Source organism: Tenrec ecaudatus, assembly GCF_050624435.1.
Source record: "Tenrec ecaudatus isolate mTenEca1 chromosome 7 unlocalized genomic scaffold, mTenEca1.hap1 SUPER_7_unloc_1, whole genome shotgun sequence".
In the NCBI taxonomy this organism is placed as follows: domain Eukaryota; kingdom Metazoa; phylum Chordata; class Mammalia; order Afrosoricida; family Tenrecidae; genus Tenrec; species Tenrec ecaudatus.
The window spans coordinates 911736-939187 of record NW_027457607.1 but is presented as its reverse complement, the minus strand read 5'-3'; the positions used below and the strand labels follow the sequence as shown (position 1 = coordinate 939187).

The following is a 27452-nucleotide window of genomic DNA, read 5'->3' as shown; positions in this document are numbered from 1 at the left end:
TATTAGAAACTCTTCAATAGATGGTTTTAGGTTTAATACTCTATCCTGAAAGAGCCCAGAAGATTGGTCTTTACATTTTAGTGTCATCAGAATGCCTTGTTGTTACGTGGCATCTAATTGGTTCTGTCCCAGAGTGACCCCATGCACAACAGGGACACTACCTGCCTGGTCCTGCACCAGCCTCACAATTGCTCCTATGCTTGAGCCCATTGTTGGAGCCACCGTGTCACTCCATCTCATTGAGGGCCCTCCTCTATTTTGAGGCCCTCTCCTTTACCTAGTCCGATATCCTTCTCCAGGGACTGGTCTCTTCCGACAATATATACAACACACATAAGGAAGTCTCGCCAAGCTGGTCTCTGACCCAAACAGGCTTGGTCGACCTTTTGGCAGTCCATGGTACTTTCAATATTCTTCTTTAGCATCACAATTCAAATGTATGTACTCTTTTTCAGTCTCCCTTATTCAATGTCCGACTTTCACATGCATATGAGGCCACTGAAAATACCATGGCTTGGGTCTGGCGCACCTCAGTACTCAGAGTAATGTTCTTGATTTTCATTTCTCTAAAAAGATCTTGTCCAGCAGATTTACCCAAACGAATGTGTCTTTTTATCTCTTGATGGCTGCTTTCATGAGCACTGATGGACTGTGCTTATGAGCAAGAAGAAATCTTTGGCAACTTCAAACTTTTCTCCACGTATCATGACACCACCTAGTGGTCCAATTGTGAGGAGGATTCTGACCTTCTTTCCATCAACTTGCCATCCATACTAAAGGCTGCAATCCTTGATCATAAGAAACACTAGGAGGGTACAATAAAACTGTACTTCCTGGGCCTCCTCCCAAATGCATGAGTCTGTAGATGCTGAGGCTGCTGGTCTGAGCCCGACTCTTGAGCAACCAGTTACTCAAATGTCGGGGACAGCCACACTGACCTCCCACAGAGCTTTGAAGGAACGCAGAATCTCAAGCCACAGCACAGAACAATTGGATCAGAATCTGAATTTTCACAAAACCCTCTGGTGATTCGTAGAGAAATTAACATTTCAGAAAGTGTGGTGTAAATTATACCCCTACTTTGGCCAAGAGGACTAGGAATGGGATGGAACAGGATCTGGAACTGCCGGTAACTTGAGCGCTAACCTTCGAAACCCTTCGCACTAACAGTGTCGTGCAGAAATTCAAGCCTCGTGTTGCCAGGTATTCCAATATCTCAAAAAATGTGAATCTGGATGCTTATGTGAAATCTCCCAACTGTAAAATATTGGCAATTAATTCAAAGGTCTCATAACGTCTTCTAGGCTAAATAAAACATGCCCGTGGGCCATAGTTCGCCCACCGCCTTAATGTAACCCCTAACCTAAAAAAAGTCGATCGTAACTTAAGTTAGTTTGGGGGAAAATGTTGGAGATGCCTTTAGAACACTCTCTTTAAAAGCTTTAGATAAATGGTATCTTTGGTAACATAATTATTTTCCATTGGGCATAGTTTGTCTGACAAGAACTCAGCAAAGCAGTAGAAATGAATGTTAGACAGGGCAGCTTTGAAATATAAGTTATGGGAGAAAATTTATGCAGCTTTAAGGCAGGAAGCAAGAGAGGCTGCCCAATGCCTCAGGAGGGCCTTTGAGAACATGAGATGTGAGAGCAATCCATCTCAAATGGGAAGGTTTGAGGCATTTGATTATGTTTACTAATAAATACAACCATGGGCATGGAAAATATTTTAGTCACAAGCCTTTAGGAATGAAAGAACAGCCGCCTTATGGATGTAGAATTTATACTCACTTATTAAGTAAGTATATCAGTTCCAAAGTAATATCAGTTCCATAGTATCTCTCCATCTTTATATAAAATTATTGAATTTTATCATTTCCTTTTAAGAAAAAGTAGTTTAGGGGGTGGAAAAACTACAATCGAGATATACAAATAGGCTCAAAGCACTATATTGTGAGGATCTTGGGCCGTCATCATGCCATCCCTTTTTAAAGATACCTTAGAAACTTGTAAACCATCTAGAAAATAACAAGAAGGGATCTTTCAGAAAGGTCAGTTAGGACTAGAAAGTGCACAGCAGGCAGCTAAGCCGCCGAAAAGAACCATGAAAGTCAAATGATGTGTCTGAGAAGGAGAAAGGCGAACAGGAAAGTGATGAGAACTGCTTATTACTTCCCTGGAACAGGAGTAAACAAGCAAAGTTTCCTAAACACATGGAATGAAACAGAAAAGGCTCAGGAAACTTTCCAGTCACCTCTCAGTAGGCTCTGCTTGTGACTATATCTCCTTTAAGAAATGACCCTAAAAATGTTTTTTTTTTTTTTTTTAAAGACGTGACCCTTTACTCCATAATCTCAAATGACACTCCTGGATCACAAGCCCATTTCTTAGTCTGTCATAAAAGGTGTTCACGATACAAGGACAGTTTAGCTCTAATCCTCTTAAATCAGAAAGCATTAACTCATCTCTTTCCAAAGCCCTCCAATTAGCCCAGCAATTAAGACAATAGGTCCTTGTCTGCACGCTACAGACATATCTTTAAAACGGGCAAGTGTCTGCCATTGGAGTAATGAAGTAAACCTTAAAGTTTAGCAGGATGATTTGGGGTCAACATTTGAAGAACTACTATTATCTCATAGTTGATTCTAACACCAATATGTTTTCATTATTTTTCAAGTTGAATATTCAAGACACACGCATGAGGCAAACATATACTAGATGACATTATTTCCTTTAGCAAGGAAGACGCACATCATATAGAATAGTAAATAGGAGAAGACAGATAGGCTTTGACAGTTCTACAAACATAAAGGGAGTTTCACTTGATGCTGCCATGATTAGCGGCTTCAAGTGTAAATGATCCTACAACCTCACAGGTTCCAACACTTATTTGTCCTACTGCCCCACTCTCAGGAAAAACCCTTCCTTAACGCCTCCCCTGAAAATGAAATCTTAGGTATAGATCCAGATCTAGCTATCAGTGCCCTTACCCAGAACAAAGTATAGCCATCTACTTTTATAGCCCACACCGCCCTCTGGACACTTTCAGTGCCCCCGGGGCAGTCTTCCCACTGTGGAAAATACGGATTCTAAGATAAGCATTCACTTTGGGAGTCTTTTTATAAAGGGCCAAATTGAGTGCATGATGTGTAGATTATTGTTCTGAAAATCCGAAGTCCATTGTGTTTACCTGTGCCTGTGAGAAGCCACAATACACAGTACAACACATTAAAGACACTCTATATTAAAATGCCTTCACTTTTTCAGTTATTCTATGTCAGTGGTTCTCAAACTTCCTCATGTTGTGACCCTTTCATACAGTTCCTCGTGTGGTGATGACCCCCCCAACCATAAAATTATTTTCCTTGCTACTTCGTACGTGTAATTTTGCTACTGTTATGATTCGGGCAGACCCCTATGAAAGGGTCATTCGATCCCCATAAGGGCCGTGACCCACAAGTTGAGAACGGCTGCTCTAGATGAAAATGCACTCACCTCTTATGTTTCTTTATAAGCAAGAAGAAGAAAGACAGTAACATTTAATCATGGCCTAAAATCTCTCAGGCCCTGTGCTTAACAAAATCACCAGTCTGATGGGATGTTGAAGGAGACAAGCTTTATGGTCTCTTTAATTAAAACTCTCTCTTTTCTGTGGAATATTTGAGCAATTTGATATGTAAATCCTAACCACAGTAAGTCACAGAATTAATTGTGACTCAGAATTAATTGCCTGTCAATTATAGCCTTATTATTCTACAAAAAGAAACTCCTTTACCTATGGGTTAATCTTAAATCCAAAACTACAGAAAGGATATGCAGTAGAAAAACAACAATTGTCTCATCCTGACTATGTTGACATAGTACATGATAAAAATAGAACCTAAGAGAGGAGAGAAACAGAGGAGGAAAATAGTATTTTATGTTCATACACAGAGCTTAATGCAAAATGTTTCACTTCACATATTCTTCATTTTTTATCACAAATTCAAAAATATTATTTTAATAGTTCAGTCATTAGCCACTGTTGTGTTCATACCCAGCTACCATGCTACATATCTAGTTATATGGGAAGAAATAAAATGCAGGGCTTTCTGGTTTGTGAAAGGCATTAATATGCATGAGAGTGCAGCTTGCCCCTTGTGGAGATGTAGAAGGTTCTTGTTAGCAACCTCCCAGACGTCTCCATATGTGGCTGTCTCTTCATTTGGAACTTGCCTTGGCCAGTGAATTTCCGAAGGCAAGAAAAAATATGATTGAGCATCCAGGCTTTCCTGATATCTCTTTGCCATCGCCATCAGAAGATTATGCTCCAAGAGGAGAACAAGAAACACCGAGTGGTTCCCCCCCCCCACACCCCTATGCTGGGGTAGGGTGGTATGCTGGGATGGCACCATCCCAGAAACCCCAAGCATGATTTGCCAAGACAAAATCAAAAAGGGTGAAATAGATGCATCTCACAGCTCCATATTGCCCTCTTAATAGCTCTATCATCACACTTACCATATCACATCATCTTGTTCATTATTTTCTATTTTTCACTAGGATAATTTTCTATGGAACTGAAATTGCATTTTTAACCTTGGGGGCAGGTGGTTTGAGGGAGCAAAGGCTTCCTAAAAAGCAAATAAATATTGAAGAATTAAGCAACATAAAGAAATAGCAAATATTCTATTCAAACCCTTGCTTGTTATTCAAATGATTATCAAATAGCTGAAGTACATAAGTGAAAAATGTCCAGCATGATAAGAAAACATAAAGTTTGAGCTCTGCCCCGTAAGAGAGTGGGACAAAGGCTTCTTGTAGTAGATGATGCTTGAGTAAGCTAGCATCAGGCCTTGAGTAGACAACTAACTCCATGTGTTGGAGAACCTTGTTTAATGGGTTTCAATGGCGGATTTTTTCAGAAGCACTTGAGGAAGTTTCTCTACAGATGAAGCAGGAGTAAGAGCCACTGGAGAACGTTGGAATGGGTTAAGCTAAGCAGATGGAATGCGGCAAACCAGGACACGGTGGGTGAAATGGCACAGTCTTTGTGGGAAACAAGCTATCGATTGCTATCTTAGTCTGGACTTGGAAGCCAGGAGCATGAGAGTCCAAGGCTGAAGGAATGAATGTCCATGGTTCATCACAGGGGTCAGTGTCTTCCACGGAAAGAGCTTGGATTTGATTTCAGGGGCAATGGGAAACAAAGAAATGATGCAGAAGATCAACATGACCAGCTTTGTAGCTTTGAGGTTTGAAACAAATCTCTGATGAAAATGGCAGGAGGAATAAAATCAGTGACTAGATGAAGAAGTGTTTTAAAATATGTGAACCTGAAGGAGCGTTATGAAGAGCTGCAACATGGAAGAATGTAAAAGGCTCCTCCTGTGTTTATTGTCCGCAGACAAGTTTTTACGTGGGCGCGCAAACAACTGATACTGAATGAATAAGAAGAGGCAAACAACGGAAAGCAATGTTTTGTTTGCTGTTGCAAAAACATGAGTCACAATCCATGAGTGGCCAGCCAACAGGCATTCATCAAAAAGGTAGAGGGAGAATCGACAGATAGTGCAGTCAGAGGAAATAAAATCCCAAGAATAAAGAAAGGATCAATAATCCAAATGCAGCACAGAGATGCAGTTAGATAGGACTGAGAAAGCAATTATTGTCTTTGGTCATTTTGCCTTTCCCAGGCAGTTTGAATAGACTACTGGGGGTGAGAGCCAGACAAACACTAGCCTGAAGAATGACGCAGTAGAGAAGAACAAGCAGCACATCCTCCTGAGGCTGCAAACCCACGTGGATGGGGTAGATTTGCCCTAATCTAATTGTCCTATTTTTATGGAACAGAAATAGCCTTTATGCTTTTAGCACATATCACTGACGATCTTTATCAAAATGGCTCAAAGATAGAGTCATCTTCCTCAGCCTGAGTATAGAACTTCAATCACAGTAAAAAAGGCATTATGGATGAGAAGTACCTCCATAGGTCTCCTAAATGAATGTGCTTGGGACACATGCCTGAGTGGTGCGATCATTAAGCGCTCAACTACTAACCAAAGGTTGGCAGCTCAAACCAGGATTTTGAACCAGTTTGAAAAGTTTGGTCAAGGCTCACAGACACAAGGGTTGCATACATACTGTTTAACAGCCAAATACCTCTGTGCCCAATGCTTTGACCTGAACTGAAGAAAGGTGGTTTTGCCCAGCTCAGACAGGAGCCAGCCCAGACATTCAAAGTTGTGAGGTCTGAGTGGGCCATTGCGTTCCATTTCCACTCAGGTCAAAATCTGACACCTTGAGAGATTTGGTTGCTCTGCGATCTGTATACTGTCCTTATTTTCATGGGTCATGAACAGGCCATTTGAAATTAGTCTTAGTCCCTGCTTTAAACCCAGTTAGAGGCCCCTCCACAGACAAGCCGGTAAACCCCGTAGAGCAGGGCTACCCCACATGTAAAGACCCCTGAACCCAAACTGGCTGAACGGCAACCAACAATCACTTCAGAAATGACAAGATCTTTGTGGGGATGGAATGCTATCCTACACATATGTCAAAGAGTAAAAAGACACGACTGTAAAACGACCTAAAGCTTTATTTGGGCCACCCCATCACATCATTAGTATTTACAAGAATGTGTTAGGTATGTCTAACACTATATTTAACCCATGTGTATTAAAAAAACCACAAATGAAATAGAAGACATGGGGAGGATTCTCATCCAAACCCACTTCTTTTTTTAAATTTCAAGCATTGCCTCGAAAATAACTTTCCTTTCTATTGGTCACACGCATTGGCTTTACTATCTTGCTTATACCTACATGTTAGGGCTGATGTTTAACTAACACTCATGTCCTGTGTTTGCCCCACTGACAGCCAGAGGAACGAAATAGCTGCGGGTTGTCTGGAAATGAGACTGCATCTGTAACATCTGTCTTCATTCAATCAAAACCCAGTGCTACTTACATTTTACGAGTTTACCTGCAACAGGAAACCACTTTAAGAGTTTTAAGACATTCTCCTCCAGGAGGATTAACAGGAAGCTGTACTTTTCATCAAACTTTTCCAACACCTTCTGCCATTTCCCCCATCCTAGCTGTCCAGCTGGATGTCACCACCTTGCGTGCAGCAATGATGGAGTGTCTTATCCAGAGATACTCATTAGAAGAGGTTTTGCTGGAAAGTGAAAATCAGTCATTATGGGAGTAGGGGTGAGGCGAGCAAAAATGTACTGTTTGAACCAAGTTCTGCTCCTAAATCTCTTTAAGTCTAAGTTATATAAAAGTTATGTTCATTTATCATCAAACATTAGTACTTTAAATGATTGTATTCTTATATAGAAACACAAAAGAAACTTTCCAGATACACTACAACATCTTGAACATATTAGTAAATTAATAAAACAAAGAATGCTCTGATGAGCATCACAAAGCAGTGGCCATTTGTCACCAAGAACTATTGTATGTAAGTCAAAAATTTAAATCCACTGGCTTTATAGTCTGTTAGTGACTGCAGGTTGCACAGTAAGTTGGTGTTCGTATTCTGAGGACTGCCTTTCCCAGGTAATCTGAAAAGCTATTATCAAGCGGCTTTATTCCTCCTTCATCCAAACAACAAATTATCTCTTTCCACCAAAATGACGACATGCCGTAACTTCAGTTACATAGAAGTAAAGCCAGTTATTTGGGGAAAGGAGCAGTACCAATTGAGAAACTAAACAAAATAGCCGCGAAAGTCAAGGAGAAAGAAGCCCAGCATAACACAGCCCTTGTTCAATAGATACAATTTGGCCATCATTTATTTTTTTTTACTAAGTTCAGAGCCCTCTTGTAAAGTATAAATATCTAACAATAACATAGCATTTTGATGCTTCTTTATTCATTTTGAATTTTTCTCATTTCAGAGATTAGTAACAGCCATGAATATCCTCACCCCTTCACAATCACTAAGTGTATATAATTTACTGGTTTAAATAATTTCTATTAGTTCCTTGATTAAATCTGTGTCATATGTACACTTCTGTGCTTTACAGACGCCGTGAAGGCATAACATCGGAGTGCCAGTAACATGTCCTGCTTGCTCCCACTTACAAACATGAAGCAACAATCTCAGAAATACTTAACCCTGCATGAGACCGCCTCCTAATGGTACAACGGCACCCAGTAGCTGTGCCAAGTAAATAGACAAAGCTGCATCTCTGGATCCTAGAGTCAGGCCGCCCAGAACGGAAACTGAATCCACCTCTTATTGCTGCTACTTTCTCTCTCTATGTCTTAGTTCCCATATTTAGTAGCTATGTTGTATATGTATAGTATATATATATTAAAATTATCTTTATATATATGTACATTATATGTATGTTGTAGAGTGGTTATGAAGATTAAGTCGATACATGTGATAGCATATAATGGATGCTCCATACAGCTTAGTTGGCAGTATTAACATGACTGTAGAGAGGTAAATGTATTTCTGGCCCCTCTAAAAGGGAAAAAAAATGTTACAAAAAAAGTCAAGTCATGTCAGATATCAGCTTACTCTCAAAAACATGTATGTGAAAAGTGAATACAGTACCATCCAAGGCAGGGGTGGCAAGGCCAAAAGCAACCAGAAGAGGTAGGCTGTGAAGTACGCATGTAAGGATCCATTAGGATTTAAGCTGTGGAGATGTCCAACATCCCATTAGTCCATACAAATTTTGAAACCACATAATGACCTAAAAGTGACAATCATAGTTGAAAGCTTGATGGATTCTGATTTCTAAGGAGTTCTTTCCAACAATCTATAATGTGAAACACTTACATGACAAGTCGTATGACTGGATTAAACCTGGAGAGTCCGGAGGGTAGGAGAATAGGGGTAGAATTACAGACCTCTTTCAACAGCCTGAAACTGTCCATGATGAATAAAGTTGAATTACCACGAGAGACACAATGGAGAAATGGGTGACAAATGAACAGGGAAGCGTCTACTTTGATGTGACATAAGAATAAGTCTACAAGGCACAATAATAATTATGGAGTGCTTATTTTCCATTAGACCGTATTTTAAGTGAGTGACTGACTCATATTAACTTGTTTAACTCTCATAATAACTCTAATTATAGAAAACAAACCCAGTTCTGTTGAGAATTGCAAAGTATAACAATACAAAATTTATCACCTATTACTTAACCAAAGTTAATACATGTCTACTTTCTAGTGATTTCCCTCCTTCCTTTTTCCATCCCTGGTAATTATTAAAGAACGTTTCTTTCTGTGTAGAAACTTTTTCCTGAAATTTTATAATAGTGGTCTTATACAATATTTGTCCTTTGGTGAATGATGTCCTCCAGGTTGATGTGTGTTATGAGGTGTTTCATGGATTCATCAATCTTAGAGTTGTGTGTACGTATCACAATTGTTTATCCATTCATCCATTAAGGGGCACTTAGGTTGTTTCCATCTTTGCTACTGTGAATAACACAGTGAGTATTAGCATGCATATATCAATTCATGTCTCCGGTATGTAAATCTAGTGGCAAGATTGCTAGATCATCTGATATTTCTACTTCTTTTGAAGGAAAATTCAGACCTTTTCCACAGTGCTCGCACCATTGTATAGTCTCACCACCAGGCTGTGAGGAGCTCCAATCTCCCCGTACTCTGACCAGTACTTGTTGCTTTTCGTTTTGAACTTTGCTATAATTGCTTGTGGGAGATAGATCTCATTATTTTGATTCTCAGCTCTCTAATGACTAATGGCCACATAGCACATAGCTTGCTCACTGCCGACATAACAATATCAAAAGACTAGGCCAAAGGAAGTCATGTGTGGTAAACAGAGGGTCACTGAAACAAGGGAAACCAACACAGAAAGAATTGACACAATTGCTAATCAATGAGCTCAGATATATCAATGATCAAGAAGATGGCATAAAACCCGGAACTGCTTCAATCGTTCATGTTTACGTATCATTCTGTTATACCTTGACTCAATGGGAAATAACAGCAACTCTTATTTTAATTCCCATTTTAGAGAGGAACAAAGAGCCTAAGCAACTTCCGCAAGGATACAGCTAGGAAGTCTACAGCTATTAAGGGCTGTAGAGAGGAATTGTGCACAATCTGACTTTTATTCCCTCTACTACCTTTCTTCCTTCCAATGTCAAGTTGCTTAAGGAATTAACCAGATAAGGTTGTATACAAGCTTAATTCAGAAATATTTGAAAATAGATAATGGAGTGTGTGTTTCAGGGTAGAGTCAAGCAGATATTAATAGAGAGTTAATTTGATACTGCACAGGAAGCATATGGATAGGTTAACTACACTATAAATTCCCTTCTTGCCTGTGTAGTATCAAATAAGATATGCTTAGAGAAGTCACACAGCAAAAGAATTAGATAAATTACTATGCTCATCGATACCTCAACCTTACAGAAGGTTCATGTGTTCTAAATTATAGGCAGCAGAATGGGCTGATTGCCTTGGAATCTTTTTTTTTTTTTATATTATTACTTTTAGTCAGTCATTATCTTACCATTGGGTTTAACCTCATAAGACTACAAAACCCAACAGGGGGTACGTGCTTGAATAAGTAAAACAAAGCACTGTTGTTTTCTAATAGGGTCACAAGTAATGCCGGTAAATTAGTAATTAGGAGACTACCTTTATATAAAGAAAATTTTAAAATTTTAATGGGTTTGAATTACTATAATTAAATAAAGCTCAAACCCAGCAAGATAAAAAGGATGAATAAATGACTTCCCAAGTGAAATAAACTGGTGAGTTATCAGGATTAGGACTAAATCTAGTCATCCCCCAAATCTTTATTAATGACCAGGAAAAGCCTACAATATGCTAATTAAATCTATAAATGCAACTGAGCTCACACGATCTTTCCAAAGGTTAAGCTAGGACAAAAGTTAAAAAGAAACATCTTCACCTTAAGGAAAATATTTTTAATAAGTAGAAGTACTGTCATAAACTCTCACTCAAAGCACCATCAATTATCATTCAACAGAGATGCTCTTTAAATAAAGGTCAAATTCCACATAATCAAACTATGGGAACAGACACATGAAGCTGGCTTTAAGAAAGCTTCACCATTTACATTTTCATTTAGTGTAAAAAACCTCCTGCTTATTTTTTATTGGTCAAGGGGGAAAAAGACATGAACAATGAAAAAATAAAATTTTCACCTTTATCATTTATACTTTTTTCCCCTTTCTAACTTAATGAACCAGAAACTCTCTGTTTGCAAGTAATAACATAATTATGTCCTTGGGAACTTGTTTTTTATAATGTAGCTATTTATTCTTTAGCTCTCAGGTCATTAGTTCAGAATTATATGTTTTTCTCATAACAACTGATAATAATAAATTCTTATATTACATCCCAAAAGAACTATGAAAAAATGCCTACTAGTCAATTCATTCAAAACATATACAATGCAACAGTAGAATGGGGGAGATTTTGACCAAGAAAAGAAGCTCAACATTGAGTATATTTTTATTCAGATATTTTATCCACAATATTGAATTTAGTGTATTATAAATGATTGTCCAAGAAAGCACAATAGAATTACTTGTATCATAAAGTTCATTTTTAGTATTCAAATCAAGCCTGTAACAACCTAATTTAGAAAAACGTAAGACAATCCTTCAGTTCTGTACAGCTTTCCACCCCAGTTTCCAAAACAACCTCAAACCTCACTACCCTGAAGTCAATTCCAATCCAGAGCAACCCTAACAACAGAGTAGACTTGCCCCTGGGGGTTCTGAGGTCACAGATCTTGACCCGAGCAGAAAGGCTCCTGGTTGCCCCTAGCAGCAGTGGGTTCTACGGTTGACCTTGTGCTTAGTGGCCCAATAGGGAGCCTATCTTCCCACCCCGGTTTATAGAGGCTTCCTGAGTTCATGCAAGCTATCCACTTGTTGCCCACTGAAAGATGATTTCCCTCCTTTGAGGAAGACATATTATTAAATTACATCTTCAACTTATCTCCTGGGCAGACAAAAAGACAAGCATGCTGTGCTAAACCTCAAGCATTTGTTAAGTTTTATTTATTTTTTAAAGTTTGCTGACAATAGCTAAAAATTTAGGTGTTTTCATCTGAAAAATACATCGTGTCTTAAAATGCCAAGCAATAACAATGGTAGACATTCTCATCTGGAAATGACCAGCTACTGCCAAAAAAGAATCTAACTCTTTCATCCCTAAGTCTCCAGGTCCCAGTTCATGCCTAAAAGGGTGGGATTAATATGGATCACAATGATTGACATAAAATCACCCCCTCCACCCCCAGAGCGGGAGGAACAACAGAAACAGTGGGGAAGGGAAATATTGGTCATTGTAAGGTATAAAAATACTTATAATCTATAATTTATCAAGCGGTCACAAGGGTGGGGGGTGCGAAGCAGAACTCATACCAAGGGCTCATATAGAAAATGTTTAGAAAAGAATGATGTACAAATATGCTTGATACAATCGATGTACGGATTGTTATAAGAACTATAAGAGCCCCCAATAAAATTATCTTTAAAAAAAGACTCGACTTTAGTACAGGGTATGAATCCACATCTTTTGTTTCCTTGGCATTCCTGTAAGCATATTTAAATATATACTAGTCCTTTACATAGCATGGAGATTAATGTTCATGTTTCCACTACTCATGAGGGATTCCTGTCTAATTAAAGAGCAACATGTAAGCTCATCAAACTGAAAGCAAGTACCCCCAAAAGTGTGAAGGTGTGCTGAGATTAAGAGTAATTAGGTAGGTAGGGTTCAATATTGCTTCCTTTTGCTGTTGTTGTTGTGTTGTTTGCCTGGGTGCTAGTTCTCCCCATGGTTTCCTTAGTATGGAAATAAATAACCTATAAGGTTACTGAGTCCAAGTCCCCACCAAACAGGGTGAGTTGTAGTCAATTAAGATGGTAACTTCTAGCCACGATTCCCACTTCTGGACTTTATATGCCTGTGGTCATGGTCCCTTGTTGGAGGTCTTCTCTCTACCAGGGGGCAGTACTATAGTGGGAGTTAGACTTGGCTTTTTGTTGAAGGGGTGAATCAAGCCATGCCCTTGGTTTCCTTGAGCCCTACTCTACCTTGATGGAGAGTGTGATTTTAAAAACATCCTTTGTTTTCCTTGGATATTTAACCATAAAACACAAGAATTTTTAATTTCAGGAAAAAATTTTGTTTTTATTCTTTATTTTCATAGTTATCTATCTATCTATCTATCTATCTATCTATCTATCTATCTATCTATCTATCTATATACATTTAATTAAAGGTTACGAAAATGTCACACTCGGCGTTATAGGGATACTGGTTCCATCATACAGTTATAACACACATAGCCTCACCTGCAAAATCAGACCTTTATTTGCTGGCTGAGCTTTGGTAGAAGCAAGAAACCTGTGGTGAGTTTTGGACATCTTTGGTTTCTGGCTCTGGACCCTGCCTGTGGCTCACTGCTGCCTGACCTTCAGATTTGGACTAAATGCCACCCACCAACCACATGAGACACGTGCTCAAAGATCTAAAAGGCTCTGTGGGCATTGCAGCAAATGGGAGGCCCCAGGGACATTAAGGAATTATTCAAAGGAGGAGGCGGAGGAAAATGGAGTAAATCAGCATCTCAGAAGAGTTGGCTATTAGGCACACCAATGATTTCCACCTCATTTGGACTAGTCTAGTGTAAATTCTTCTGAAAGAAATTATTACCACACCAGGCTATTATCAGATTCAGAATCATTGATAAACTTTCATTAAGGACTGAAAATCTAGTTCAGAAATTCCATTTCTGATATGGCAGCTTGAGCAGTTCTATGGAACCCCGAGCAAAAAAAAAAAAAAAAACCATAAAAATAATTATATACAAACCTAACCTAACTAATTACCATAAATTAGTGCTGACTCATTGTCATTTTAGTGAGTACATATATGATTGTGTGTCGAAGAGTTTACCCTCAATGATTTTTCAAAAGTAGATAGGCAGGCTTTCCTTGGGAGGAGATGATGTCGTTAGCTTGTTATGTGCAGTGAGGTTGTCCAACTTCTAATGACCCACATACAACAGTGCATTCGATGATCCGGTCCTCCCCAACCTCACACTTGCTGCTACATCTGAGTGGATTCCTTCAGCCACCGTGTCTATCCATTTCCCGGGTTTTCCTTTCTCCCACTGCTCCTCCTCTGTAACCAGCACTACATCCTTCTCCAGGGACTGGTCTCTCCTGATAGCATGTGCACGGGATGTGAGACAGAGTCTTAGCATTGATTGCAAGGAGCATTCTGATTTAAGACAGAGTTATTCGCTCTTCAGAAAGACAATAGTACTTTAATATTCTTCACCACCACCATAATTGAAATATATCAATTCTTCTTCAGCCTTTCTTATTTCACATGCACATGAGGCAACCGAAAAAACCACGGCTTGAGGAAGGTACACCTTACTCCACCAGGTGACATCCTAGCTTCTCGACACTTTAAAGAGCTCTTGGGCAGCAGAGTTTCCCAATGCAATACACAATTGGATCTCCTGAGTGCTGCTTTCATGGATATTGATTGTAGATCCAAGCAATAGGAAATGTTTGACAGCTTCAATCTTTCCTCCTTTATCATAGTATTGTCTATTGCTGCCATTGTGAGGATTTGGGTATTATTTACATAGAATTAAATTCTGTACTGAAGGATCCAGTCCTTGAGCCTTATCAGCAAGTACTTCAAGTCCTCTTTTAGTTCAGCAAGCAAGGTTTTGTCATCTACATCTCAAAGGTTGTTAATAAGTGTTCCTCCGATCTAGGTGTCTCATTCTTTTTCATATCATCCAGCTTCTTGGTTGAATAGGTACAGTGATGGGATATAAATCAGAGAAGCAAAACCAATGATGCTTATTTTTGTGTATATAAAAAAAGAAATTTATATCAAGAAGGTGGCTCATACAGTTATAGAAGCAGGTAGGTCCTGTGCAGTTCAAGCTCATGGGTCAGATCTTAAGCTTAATTAATGGGGAAAGAGTTTACTTTATTCTTCCCACAACTGCTTGGCTGTTCACGTAAGACTCCATCAGGAAGGTTATTACATTATGTTATCACATCATGGGAGGATCCTGCCCCAGCCAACTTAACAGCAAACAGAAATTCTCATAGTATATAACCCTCGCGCATACTTTTCCTGATATTAAAACACATAATATATCCTTGTTCTATTCAAACAATTGTCTCTTGGTCAATTTGCAGATTATACAGAAGCGTGTTGAAGTGCTATGGAATTTCTATTCTTGGAAATATTATCCATAGATTGTTACAATCCATCCAGTTTGTTATGATGCACTATTGTATAGTCAATAAAATATAAGTTAAAATTTTTGCTGATCTCTTCATTCAATCAAATCCATCTGCTGTTAGCAATGATATCCCTAAGTCCAGGTCCTCTTTTGAATGGACTTGAATTTCTGGTAGCTCCCTCACAATGCTTTTCTACAACTGTTAATGATATTGTTCACTGATTTGTGCATTCTGTTAAATAACCTTTCTTTGGAATGGACACAAATACAGATCTCTTCCCATAACTTGTCTAAGACACTGTTTTTCAGATTTCTTGGCATAGGCCAGAGATTGATTCCAGTGCTTCTTTAGTTTGTTGAGACATTTGTTTCAATATTCCATCAATTCCTGGATCTTTGTTTTTGGCTAATGCCTTCAGTAGAACTTGGACTGTTTCCTTCAGTATCATTGAAATGGTTTAATATTGACCAGTTCTTCTTGATACATTAAATGTGTATTCCTTCCACATTTTTTATAAAACCATTTTATTGGGGGAATCCTACAGCTTTTATCACAATACACACATACATCCATTGTGTCAAGTACATTTGTACATTTGTTGCCAGCATCATTCTCAAAATATCTGGTTTCTGCTTGAGTCCTTGGTTTCAGCTCCTCATTTTCCCCTCCCTCCCTGCTCCCCACTCCCTCATGAACCCTTGATAATTTATAAATTATTATTATTTTGTCTTATCTTACACTGTCCAATGTCTCCCTTCACCCACTTTTCTGTTATCTGTCCCCCAGGGAGGAGGTTATATATAGATCCTTGTAATTGGTTCCCCCTTTCTACCCCACCCTCCCTCCACCGTCCCCGTATAGCCACTCTCACTACTGGTCCTGAAGGGATCATTGTCCTGGATTCCCTGTGTTTCCAGTTCCTATCAGTACCAGTGTACATCCTCTGGTCTAGCCAGGTTTGTAAGGTAGAATAGGGATCATGATAGTGGAGGGTAGGGGGGGAAGGAAGCACTTAGGAACTAAAGGAAAGTTGTATGTTTCATCCTTGCTACACTGCACCCTGACTGGCTTGCCCCCTCCCTGCAACCCTTCTATAAGGGGATGTCCAGTTGCCTACAGATGGGTCTTGGGTCCCCAAACTGCACTCCCCACATTCACAATGATTTGATTTTTTTGTTCTTTGATGCATGCCTGATAACTGTTCCCTTTGACACCTTGTGATTACACAGACTGGTATGTTTCTTCCATGTGGGCTTTGTTGCTTCTCAGCTAGATGGCCATTTGTTTACCTTCAAGTCTTTAAGACCCCAAATGCTATATTTTTTGATAGCTGGGCTCCATCAGCTTTCTTCACATTTGCTTATGCACCACTTTGTCTTTAGTGGTCACGTTGGGAAGGTGAGCATCATGAAATGCCTGTTTCATAGAACAAAGCATTCTTGCATTGAGGGAGTACTTGAGCCTTCCTCATTCTTTTGATGTTTTTTCCCCCCATAGAATATTTAATATTAAAACTCAAGACGTGAGTTTTTTCCATTTCATAGAGATATGCTAAGCATATTTTTCCATTTTGTTTTCTAATTTCTTGTCTTTGCTCATTTAATTATAATACTTTGTATTCTCTTATCAATGGAGCATTGGTGGTGTAGTGATTACGCAATGGGCTGTAATCTACATGGTTGAGAGTTCAAAGTAACCAGCAGATCCAAAGGAAAAAGACTGGGCTTTCTACTCCCATAAATAGTTACAGTCTCAGAAATCCACAGGGATTGCTATGAGTCAGCATTGACTCGATGGTAGTGAGTTTGAGAGTGAGACTCTTCTATCAGGAGCCAGTCCCAGAGCCCCTTCTGACATCCACTTTGATCTTTTCTCTTTATCCTGTCTTTTTAATGAAATTTGCTTTCTTCATGTTTGATGTTGTTGATGCCATCCCACAGTTTACCAGGTCATTAGTGTTCAATGAGTCAATTCTGTATTAGAGATGGTCCCTAAATTCAGGTGGGATATACTCACAGTTGAATTTTGGCTGTCATGGACTTGTTTTCATTGTTTTTTCAATGCCAATGTGAGCTAACATATAAATACAGTTAGCACTTGTTCTCATCTTGGCTGTTCATATTAAGCTTAATCCATTATCTCTTCCCACAGATGTAGTTAATTTGATACCTGTGTATTCCATCTGGCGAGGCCTACATGAATAATAACCATTTAAGTTGCTGGAAATGAAGAAATTGATGGTTTTGCAAAATTCCATCATTCAATCTGATCACCAGCTAATTGTCTATCATCAAAAGGAGGTTTTCTTTTATTACGTCAGTGAGATTATATCAGAATAGCATGGATCCTAAGCCTAATCACATTGGAGTCATGTTTTACATAACAAACAGAATAGCCAGGAGCACAAATAGAAAGGAATGAAGCACAGATGCATTGGAAGCACACAGGAAAACCAGAGAATGCTGGCAGTTACCAGAAGTCAGAAGGGAGGCCTACAGAAGTCATCAACCAGAAACTTAATTTAGATTTTTCACCTCTGGAATAGTGAGAAAATAAATTGCTACTCTTTAAAGCTACACACTTATATTTTTTATTATGACAGCAGTAGATAACTGAGATGTAGTTCCAAGTTTCACTAATTAGCACATCTGTGGCATACTCAAAAGGATAGTCAAATATATATATGGATAAATTAAAAATCACATTTACTTTATATTTTTTTTGATTTTCCAACAAGAGTGCAAAATCCAATGGGGAAACAGAATAATAAAAAAATCAATCCTTAAAAAACTGAATATTCACGTGCAAAAGAATGAAGTTGGATCACTTTCTCGTGGTATACAGGCAACCCCATTAATATTGCTTCTTTTAGAATTTGTAGGTCAGTTGAAACAGGTGTATATAGTTCTTATTCAACCTTAGAGCAAGGAAAAGCTAGAAGCATTTTCAATATTTTAAAAGCTGCATTCATAGCAACTGAAGGTGATTGTGGTAATGAATGTACTGTGCTTAGAGGTTGGTCCAATGATTTCAAAGTGATGGTATTGACATGACACTGAAGCAGAGCTTCAAACAAGGCAGTGCCCTACTCAAAGATCTCAATAGACAGTGATGCTTCCTATGTGTGGTTCTCTTCTAGAAGGCCTCCCTATACCTCTTCCAAGTCTCCCACTCCAGGGCTTCCACCTGTAATGTTTCCTGTTCTGGTCACCTTGACTAGTCATGCATGCTATAAAAAGTCTGATCTTTTCCTGTTTAACTCCTACAGCAATGACAAAGCAAGTTTAAAGCCCTGGATTAAATTTTTCTGTATGTTTATGACAATTTGTAGACTGTCTGTACCAAAAATTCAAAATGAATTATATGTAGGAGCTAAAAGTATAAATCTCTTGGAAAATAAAAAAGGAGTAAATCCTAATAGTGTACTTGAATTAGGCAAAGCTTTATCACTATAGTAATAAAAGCAAAAACAACAAAATAAAAATATAGATAAAATTAGGCCTGATCAAACTTTAAAAAAATGTTATTTTTAAAGGGTGCCACCAAATAAATGAAAATATAACCCACAGGACAGAAGAACATATTTGCAAATCCTGTATCTGATAAGGAATTTGTAACTAGAGTATGCCAAAACAATTACAAGTTCTTGGTAAAAATGAAAAATAACCTAATTTTAAAACAAACCGTATTTGAATAGGTACTTCTTAAATGAGCATACAAAAAGGTTAATAATTACATGAAAATATTCTCCAAATCATGAGTCATCAGGGATATATGTAAATCACATTCCATTTCACAACTCCTCCACTGCCATCTAGGAGATTCCAACTCATGGTGACCCTAAAGGATAGGGTGAAACTTCCCTGTGGGTCCCTCGGATTGTAAATCTTTACGGAAGTAGAAAGTCTCATCTTTCCCTCATAAAGCAGCTGGTGGTTTCAAACAACTGACCCTGAGGTTAGCAGGACCCTTTCCCACTAAACAGAAGCTCTATAATAGAAAGGGTAGGTAATCAGTGTTGGCAAAGATGGGAAGACATTTGGCTCTCATACATACACTGCTGAGGAGAACGGAAAATGTTGAAACCAATTTAGAAACATCCTCGGAGTTCTTCAAAAAACGTTCAAGATAGAGCGATCATGTTTCCCAGAAAGTCGACCTCCAGCTATAGACCAAGAGAAAGAAATGGATTTCCACACAAAATGTGTGCAGAAGTGTTGAGGCAGCATCGTTGATAGCACCAAAAAGAGTGGAAATAGCCAAAATACCTATCCCCAAAGGTATGGACAGATAAAATATGCTATGTGCACAGTGCAGAATATTATTTAGCAATAAAAAATAATCAAGTACTCATTCTTGCTACACATGGGGGAATCATAAACTTTATGTTAAATGAAAGAAGTCAGACACCAAAAATGTATGTCTATATGAAATATCTAAAATGGGAAAATCTCATAAAAAATTAAGGAACAGATAGGTAGTTGCCTGAGGTGAGGAGAAAATGCTTGGGCAAAATGGAAAATGACTTCTGCATTGGCTGAAAATATGATAAACTTTACCATGACAACATCTGCATAACTTTTCGATATACTAAAATACATTTTATCATACACTTTAAATAGATGAAATGAATGATACAGAACCTGTATCCTAATAGTGTTACATTAACATTTACATGGGCCACCAGCCTCAGAAGCAGGAAGGAGATGGGCAAGAGAGAGGGATGTGGTATCCACAGGGTCTCATAAATAGGACACATTGTCAAAGAGAAATCATTAGTCTATGACTTGATTGACAGGTTAGACATTACCCATATCTTTTCACAGGTGTGTCACCATGGCAGAAAATATTAGTACCACAGTATCCACGAGGATTGAATTGTACTCTCTTTCAATATTCTGCAGTTTGAGGAATAAAAAAGACTGAAAGAGCAAAATCAAGGCTGAGGGTATATGGCGAAAGATTTTCCAGTGCAGAAAACGATTATTCAAGAAAGCTTTTTACAGCCACAAAGAATGAACAGGTGAATAATGCTATTGGAAAATAAATTACTGATAGATTGTTTAGCCTTTAACTTGCTAATGTTGCCATTAGGTGACATCAAGTCAGCTCCAACCCAGAGCAACAGAATGAGGCACTGCAAGGTCCTGCGTCATCCTCACCATTGTTCCTCTGCCTGAGCGCATTGACTCCGCCACTGCGTCACGCCATCTTCTTAAAGGTCTTCCTCTTTCTAGCCACCCCTCTACTTTACTAAAAAAGATGTTCTTCTCCAGGGATGTACCTCTTCTGACAACATGGCCACAGTTTGCAAGACTTGACTTGCCATCTTTGCCTCTCAGGAGCACTCTGGCCTTACTTCTTCCAAGACTGATCTGTTTGACTGGCTTGGAGTCCATGACACTTTCAGCAGTATTCTTAAGTACCATATTTCAAATGCATCTGCTCTTCTATGGGCTTCCTTATTCATTGTCCAACTCTCACATGCATATGAGGCAATGGACAATCATGGCTTGGGTCAGTCCTCAAAGTAACATCCTTGTTGTTCAATATTCTAAAGAGGTCTGTGTAGCAGATTTGCCTTGTGTAACACATCTTTTGATTTCTTGATTGCTGCTGCCATGAGAACTGATTATGGATCAAAGTCAAATCAATCCTCGGCAACTTTGACCTTTCCCCCATTTACCATGATGTTAACAATTCATCCAGCTGTGAGGATTTTGGTCTGCCTTACATTGAATTGCAATCCGTAATGAAGGCTACAGTCCTTAATTTTTATCAGCAAGTGCTTCAATTCCTCCTCATTTTCAATCTTCCAATCATATAATCCAGCTTGTCTGGCTAGCTCATGCAATATTTTATTTTCCTAAAACGTCTTTAAAATATGTTCCTTTGGTCACTTTGGAGTCCCAAAATATCATTGTTGTTGGGATTCTGACAGCTATGCCACTTTTATTTCTACTGCCAATTGGATCATACATAGTGGAAGGTTTCAATAGAGCTTCTAGACTGAGACAGACGAGGAAGTAAGATATAATGGTCTACTCTGAAAATGTGACCAATTGAAACATATAATAAGCAGTACAGCATTGTCTGATGTTTTGTCAGAAGATACATTTCTCAGGTTGAAAAGCATTCACCATGTAACTGGGGAAGAGATGCTTCCTCACAGCTCAGCCACACATAACAAACAATAGGATGGAGGACAGCCTTGGGGCCATTCCCTGATGTGGCACAACTCAAAATAACAAAAAAAATCTCTTCTAAAATCCATGAGCAATTGGAAGGTGGGAAATAGAATGTATGAATCCGGGAAAACTAGAACTTGTCAAAAGATAAAAGAGCATTCTTAACGATCAATAGTCTAAGCTTAAATGAACTGATAATGAGTATTTTCAATCATACAGTCTCATGGTCTACTGTGCCTGGGATGCAAAATTGAAGCAGAATTGTACCACAATCATGGTCAAACTGAACACGTCAAGATCTGTTTGAAGTACAGCCATGGTAGTCACAGGACAATGCTCATACACCTGCAGGCAATGAGGTAAGATACCACTACTCAAATGAATGCGCCGACCACTAATGTTAAAGGTGAAGCAGTTGGAAGTTTTTATCAAGTTCTGCCGTCTGAAATTAATCAAACATGCAATCAAGATGCATTAATAATCATTGATGGCTGGAATGAAAAAGTGGAAATAAAAAGATCAGTAAGTAGCAAACATCATGTTAGTGGTAGGAACAAGGCCAGAAATTGCATGATAGGATTTTTTCAAAATGAATGACATAAAACATTGGAAACTTCTTTTCAAATACATGAGTGATGACCATACATATGGACCACACCAGATACACATGGAATACACAAAATAAAATCAGTTCTATCTGTCACAAGAGACCATAGAAAATCTTAATACATCCGTCCAAACAAAGCCAAAGGCCTACTACAACAGAGACCACACATAGTTCACATGCAAGTTCTAGTTGAAGCTAATGAAAATCAAAATAAATCTAGATAACCAAACAGAGCCCTTAATATATCCTACCTGAATTTCATGTCCAGACACAAAATAACTCTGATATGATGAGTAATCTTGACTGATGACCAAATAAACATTGAGGACATACTACAGAAAGGAAGGAAATAATCACTAACGAGCAAAGAAAGAAAAGAACAAATGGAAGTTAAGAAAATGCCTCCATACTTGCTCCTGGCTATAGACTCGCTAAACTAACTGGAGGACATGAGCTAAACAGAGATTCCAAAGAGAAAATACAAAAGAAAAAGCAGAGTATTATAGCAAAATGTTAAAGAGCTGTATATAGAAATCAAGGGTAAAGAAACATTCATTCAGATTTTCTGAAGCAGAAAAAAATACTCAAGCCTCAAGGGGCAATATTGAAAATAATGTGGGCAAAATATTGATGGGCACACAAACCATCACAAGAAAATAGGGAAATTGTAATAGATTTTATTTTACCTGGATCCACTACCAACCCCACCAAAGAAGACTGAAAGAATCATCGACTGCCAAAAGAACCAATAAATCTGTCTTGGAAGAAGTACAGCCAGAATGCTCCTTTGAGTCAAGGATGGCTAGACTTTGTCTCATGTACTTTGTTTTTTTCAAGGTTACTCTTCTTTTTTTATCACTCTATTGGGTTCTCTTACAGCTCTTATAGCAAACCATACATCAATTGTATCAAGCATTTTGTACATATGTTGCCATCAACATTTTCAAAACATTTTCTTTCTACTTGAGCTCTTGGTATCAGCTAGTTTTCTTTCTCTTCCTCCCCCAACCTTCAACCCCGGTGAACCCTTTCATAAATTATAAATTATTAATCTTTTCATATCTTACACCATCTACTACCCATGTTTCTGTTGTTTATCCCCACCCCCGGGGGGTGTTATATGTTGATTGTTGTGATTATTCCCCTTTCTCCCCATTCTCCCCCAACCTTCCCCCTAGCCTCATGGTATTGATACTCCCATTAATGTCTCTGTGAGATTTATCTGTCCTGGATTCCATGTCTTGAAAACACTTATCTATACCAGTGAACACACTCTGGTCTAGCCAGATTAGTAGGTAGAGTTGGGGTCATGACAGTGGGAAGGGAGGAAGCATTAAAGCACTAGAGGAATGTTGTGTGTTTCCTCAGTGCTATAGGGCACCCTGGTTGACTCGTCCTAGACATGTTTTCAAGAGAGACCAGTCCCTGGAGAAGGGTATCATGCGTGGTAAAGTAGAGATGCAGCAAAACAGAGGTAGTCCCTCAGCAAGATGGACTGTCACAATGGCAGAAACAATGGGGTCAAACATAGCAGTGATGTAGGAATAGTGCAGGACCCAGAAATGTGTCCTTCTGTTGTCCAGTCCTCATTCAGTGTCCTCCCCCTCCATGGATTGGTTACAGTATACCTGCAGATGCAAAAAGCTGTGGCTGTTCAAGTTCCTGATATAAAATGGCATAGTGCTTACATATAACCCATGCACATCTTCCTGTATTCTTCAAATCATCACTAGCTTACTTATATAATATAGCATAAATACTACTACTAATAAGCATAGAACTTTAAACTCCCTCTTAGCTTTTGAGGGATTGTTTTGATCATTTATTTGTTTTTATTTTTCTGCTCCTCCTTTTTATTTCTTTTGCTTTATGTGATTGATCACTGATTTCTAGAGTTCATGGACATAAAACCCATTGGTCCACAGGGCTTACAGTACACAGGGTCTTTACAAATCAGAGCCAACTTGATTACATCCAGTAACAAGAAAAGCCCACTGCCCTAAAAAATTATTGTGAGAATAAATTGTGATGATATATGTAGATTATTTATAATAGTGTTTGGAACATTGTAGTGCATCTGTTTTCTTGTGTCCTGAAAATCTTCAAGGAAAATCTTCAAGGACTATGACTACTGTTAGGTTTTGTGTCGACTTGGCTGCACCATGATTTGGCAGTAAGGCTTTTCCATGTTACCTAACATAATGTAATCAACTCTATTATGAGATCTGCAGTGAGCAGCAAAGTAGCTATGAGATGAGAGTAGATTGCAACCCCTGACTTGGGTTACAGGACCAAATGTTGTTTCCTCAGGGGTATAGTCTACTTGATATATAAATAGAAGCTATGCTAAGCACATTCATTTTTTCTGCTGAGCCTACATCTTGCATTTTATCTGTTGCTCTTGGGTTCTTTGGACTTTAGGCAAGGGTCTGCCATATTGCCTGATGATCCCAGGAGCTATGAGTGATGTGCCATTTGATCTCTTATCTGATCTACCAACTTTGGATTTACTTGCCTCTGCAAGCACAAGCCTGACCTGCTGACATCCAACAGACTGTGATTACTTCATCTTCCTACTTCCTGGTTCATCATCATCACTTGCAACGATATGAGTAATCAAAAGTCTCTAGCTTAGCATTGGGTCTACGAACTTGAGTCAACTGGATTTTCCACTTCTACACTGTGTGAGTCATTTCCTTGATATAAATTTTTCTTTCTATATTTCTTTCTATCTATCTACCTATCATATATCTATGTCACTGGTTCTGCTTCTTTATTGAACCCTGCCTAACACAACTACTAAAATGGGTGTATTTTTCCCTAGAAATATTGAAACTTTCCTCTTCAATCTCTTTCACAGATTTTAAAGTTTACAGTTTATAAAATTATAGAGCAGTAAAACTCAAAACAGTACTCATTCTTCTGAAGATATTTTACCATTTTGCCTGTTAAAAAATGTATTAAACAGCGAGAATATATATTGCCAATCTGGCTGTTTCTTTTACCAAACTAAAATAAATTTAGTTATCACCCATAGCACTTTACCTGTACCTATAAAAACAAGTGTATCCTTAATTATTCAGGAAAGATGCACACTACATGTGACTGCTGTGTAATTGCTTTTACTTCACCCTATTAGCAAGATTCCTTAGAAACAATAGCTTTCATCCTAACCACTAGCTCAATTGATAGTGACTGTCACAAATGCTTATTGGCATGAACACTTAGTATCTTGTTTCTCCTTTACAGCGCCTCTATTATATAATGGAAATATATATTTATTGTTGATGTTATTAGTCACATCAATGAGTATGGTTGTCACAGAGCCATAGTAAAGGGAAAAAATGACAATAATAATAATAATTAGTCCATTAAATGATCTCATCAATCATATGATACAGTATCATGGCTTATTCTTTAAGTACCTTAAGATAATTACTGTCAACTGGTATTAGAAATAGAAAAATTAAACAAAATTTTCAAATTTAAAAAAGGTATTGTGCAGACTTGATAAAAATACTGATTTTCAAGTCATATTCAATCTTGTCTTGTAATAAAAAATCACTCAAGGGCTATCCATCAGTTGTCACTATGAGGAATCTAAAGTGAACATAAATTACAGAAACTCAACTGATTTGATAACTTAAAGTGTGATTTTAAACTAAATGGAGCCAACACACATACAGGCAATCTGGTTCACAAATCTTTCAAATTCTGCTATAAATAAGAACTTTAAAATATCTAAATGTACCACAGAATATTTGACAACTATAAAACAAAATTATTGGCATTAACTGTCTTAGTTACAATAGTGGTACCTTGAATATCATAAGTCAGGTAGCTGCAAAGACTAGACTTTCAGTTTCCACAGTTTAGGACACTGGCAGCTGAATTCCAGGTATGACTCTAACACAAGTTCGTTCCCGATCTATATGAGTTTCTAATTGCTTCCAGCAAACATTGGATTCCGAGACTTTTAAATGCACCTAGCTCAGCCGGATATCTTCTTCTCCTCTTCCATATGTGTACGTGTGTGTGTCTTTCTATTTTTATTCTGCTCTGATATAACTCAAAATTGATTAGATTTAGGTCCAGCATGACTCTCGTATGATCTCTTTGATAAATAAAGCCTATTTCCAAATAGGTCATACTTATGGTTCAGAGATCAGGATTTTAATACACATTTTAGGTGGACACAATTCAATCCACAGCATTATATATTTTAAGCATATTTGATCAAGAATATATTAACTGAAGAACTCAAACAGAAAAACAAAGCTGGCCCATAGTAGCTTTTCAAACAGAAAGAGAAAGAGTTTGGCTGGCTAACAGGGCAGAAACCCTTTGGGGCCACACTTGAAAAGCACTCTTGGTCTAGACAAAAATGTTTTAACAGCTCTAAACACACTGCCATCTAGTTCATTCCGACTCAAAGCAGCTCCATACAATAGAGGGGACCTGCTCCAGGGGGGTTCCGAGGCTCAAAATCTTTAGGGGAGTAGAAAACCTGATCTTTCTCGTTCACACAGGCCGGTGGATTTGAAATGCTGACCTTTTGATTACCAAGCCAATGCAAGACCCACTATGCCAGAAAGCTCTCTTTAACCACAATAGCAGTAGCAAAATGCATATGCGATTGCCCTTTATTTTGTCAAGTATCCACAACCCATGATCAAATTTAATGTAAAACACAAGGCTAATATTGTCTTCAGTTCTCTTATAGGAATAAAGATTTTATAGTTGCTTTAAAAGTTACTATAAAAGGCCTTTTCAGTTAAGTTTTAAGGGAAGTTTTCCTTTCTTCATTTTTTGTTTCTATTTTACTTTAGTTTTAAAGTAGCTACTATTTGGAAAGAATGACTTCACACTCTGACAAAGGAAATTATGCTCTACAAAAGAATTAGTCTTTAAATAAGAATTTAACACTCTTTCACTACGTATTTATTGAATGGCTATTAGCTATTGCTATTGCTGGCTATTGGAGCAGGTATAAAAACTAAGAACAAAATGCCTCCTCGCTACAAAAATTTAGTATTAATGCAATACAAACTATAACAAATGATTCGTGGTTATTAGAGAAGTATAAACAAATTAATACTGGGAGCTGGAATTTAATAAGGGAAGATAAAGAACTTTTATAAGGGCGATTGTACTTGTTCAGTGCATATATTAGCTTTCTATGAAGAGTGTAACAAATTGTTACAAATTTCGTAGTTAAAAGCCTCACAGATTCCTTTTCCTTCAGTCTGGAGACTAAGGAGTAATGAGGTTGGCTTTCAGTATAAATTTTGTGGGAAAGCCCTTCCTTTTTCAGCTTCTAGAGACCACCGGGTGGCTTGGTGGGCAGCAGGTCCACAGGAGAGAGATGAGGCTTTCTACTCCTGCAGAGAGTTACAATCTTGCAAACA

The 27452-nt window shown here is 38.2% G+C and overlaps 1 protein-coding gene and 1 long non-coding RNA gene across 7 annotated transcripts in view; both read right to left on the bottom strand.

Annotated features, from left to right (window-relative positions):
• LOC142435900 (thyrotropin-releasing hormone-degrading ectoenzyme-like) overlaps positions 1–27452 on the bottom strand; it is a 418631-nt gene that overhangs the window by 295658 nt on the left and 95521 nt on the right. The window lies entirely within an intron of this gene.
• On the bottom strand, positions 4499–8928 carry LOC142435904 (uncharacterized). The gene is made up of 3 exons (XR_012781661.1): positions 8781–8928; positions 6948–7157; positions 4499–4612 (listed from the first exon to the last, which is right to left on the bottom strand). It is a non-coding gene; the product is annotated as an uncharacterized LOC142435904 (long non-coding RNA).